Raw genomic sequence first — 2,500 nt, forward strand, 5'->3', positions numbered from 1 at the left:
ACTTTGCAGACGACATTGCCTTATTGTCATCTAGATGTGTTGACATAGAAGATAAGACGAGTAGGCTTGTCGATCAAGCTGCCAGAGTAGGACTTAAGATTAACGCGAAGAAGTCAAAAGTTATGCGAATAAATGCCAGAAACGACCAAAGAATAAAAGTAAATGACGAGCAGGTAGATGACGTTGAGGAGTTTTTGTTCCTAGGTGCTCTGCTGGACAAAGAAGGCGGGGCGACCAAAGACATACAACAGAGACTAAGTAAAGCCAGACAAACTTTCTACAGGTTGCGAAGAATTTGGGACTGTAACGAAATTAGCAGGAAGACGAAAGTTCAGTTGTTCAAAACAATTGTCAGAGCAGTTTTGATGTATGGCTGCGAAGCTTGGAAACTCACGAAAACAGAAGCAAAGAATTTGGGCGCTTTCCAATACAAATGCATGAAACGCATACTGAGAATAAGATGGCCACGGACCATCTCGCACCAACAAATCCAGGAGACCACAGAAGTGAACAGAACGAGTGATGAGATCAGACGCCGAAGATGGAATTGGATCGGGCATATATCGAGGAAGAACAGAGAGGAGCACTGTGTTACAGCATTGGAGTGGAGGCCAGAGGGGAGGAGGAGACCAGGTCGACCAAAAACAACATGGAGGAGAATGGTTGAAGACGAAAGACGAGTAGCTGGGTGGCAATCATGGACGACTGTCAGAGCTTTAGCAGCAAACCGAAGTGGATGGAAAGAGAATGTCAAAGCCTTATGTGCCTTATGGCACGAAGAGATACAGAGATATTTTAATCTGGAGTTAGCGTTAAATTAATCAGCTTCTGAACAACTGGGCCCTGATGTGTCGGTGTTCAGTTCTGGCTATTTGTACTTGCACCTGCTTTACGCCTCCGTCTTTCCAGATTGGCCAAAGTAAGTAATGATTGTGATCTTTGAGTATTGATCACTATTACATACTTACCAAAAGCCCAAACGTCAGACCATAATCCGCCTGAAGATCGCAAGAACTCAGGATCTGGGATAGGCACTTTGTTCTTGTAACACTCGTCAGAAAGCGTTTGCTTGCACCAAGGAGATCTGAGAAAGTGAATTATTTCATTATTTCAGTATTTGCAAACAAGGCTAACGTTTTTTGCCATTAAAAGCTTGGCGCCCAATATGGCGACCACGAGGATTTGGGCTCCTCTTTTATTAGCTATTTTAATCAACTTTAAGCTTCAATTTTACAGCTACATATTCTTGAATGAAGACTTTAACTCTCTCAAATCCATTCTTAGAGGAAACGTTTCGCTTGGTAGCGACGACTTTTGAAGTTTTACTCAACAAGGGCTCGCCGCCATGGCAGAATTCGATGGCCTATTACGAAATGGGTTAAGCATGGTTATGTACTGCTTGCGGAGACGGATTATTCCTTGGTATCGATAGATATTACGGTTTATATGGATGTGGAGAGGAACCCTGGCCCTATTTCTTCTGAGGAGAGCTATGATTTACGAAAGCAAACGCAGACTAACACACGCAAGACTCTAGTTTATGGCAGAAACTATCTACTCGGTTTGAGAAAGAATGCTGGTAAACCTTCGAGCACTGTCTTTGAGACGCTTAAGAAACTACGCCTGCTCAGGTTTCGTGGTTGTCGTAGGGGTTCGAGGAAAGATGTTCAGCAAGTGAAGGAGAGAACTGTTCAGGATATTTCTGTCGTCATTGGACGAAGAGTGGAAAGAAGTGGATTTCAAGTTAAACATCGCCATTTGGGAAATTTGCATATTTCAACTCGTATTTCTAATGAAAGGCTTTCAATAGTCGATAAGAGAGGAATTAATTTGCATAATCTGTGTCCACTTAAGCGGATCCATGACAACAAACAAGACAAATCGCCTTATTCACCAGCTAGCGAAGTGGAATTATTACATTTAAACATCAGGTCTCTCAAAGACCGCACACATCTACTAGAGCTGCGGGAACTCGCCTCGGAACGGAAAAGCAGCATTATCACAATTTCGGAAACTTGGCTCAACACATCGGTAACCTCTGCGGAGATACAAATCAACGGCTACAAGCTTCACAGACTCGACCGGCTTCATAAGAGAGGAGGTGGTGTTTGCGCATATATCCACAAGGATCTCAAATCATCCGTTATAAAAGACCTTTCATCCATCTCTGACCAAAATTTCCATCAACTGTGGCTTAATGTCCAATACAAGAAATTAAAATCTGTTGTCATCTGCGTGACTTACCGACCAGACGACTCTCCCCTGAGTTCGTTTGAGGAAGTTCTCAAACCAAACTTCATCCAAGCATTGACTCTAAATAAACCAATCATCATTCTGGGTGACTTAAATTGCAATGGCCTTGAAAAATCCTGTTCAAAGTTCAAAGCCCTGGAGAAATTTTGTTCTGAAATGAATTTGAAACAACTCATCTCAACACCTACCCGGATAACGCCACACACTCAAACGTTGCTCGACGTCATCTTGGTATCCCCCAACTGCT

General features: G+C 42.9%; 1 pseudogene; it reads right to left on the minus strand.

The window, feature by feature from the left end:
- Window positions 1-1,278, minus strand: part of LOC138017115 (golgin subfamily A member 4-like) — an 11,759-nt pseudogene extending 10,481 nt beyond the window's left edge.
- Window positions 1,279-2,500: the final 1,222 nt, after the last annotated feature.

This window comes from Montipora capricornis, chromosome 9, assembly GCF_036669925.1.
Source record: "Montipora capricornis isolate CH-2021 chromosome 9, ASM3666992v2, whole genome shotgun sequence".
NCBI classification, from domain to species: domain Eukaryota; kingdom Metazoa; phylum Cnidaria; class Anthozoa; order Scleractinia; family Acroporidae; genus Montipora; species Montipora capricornis.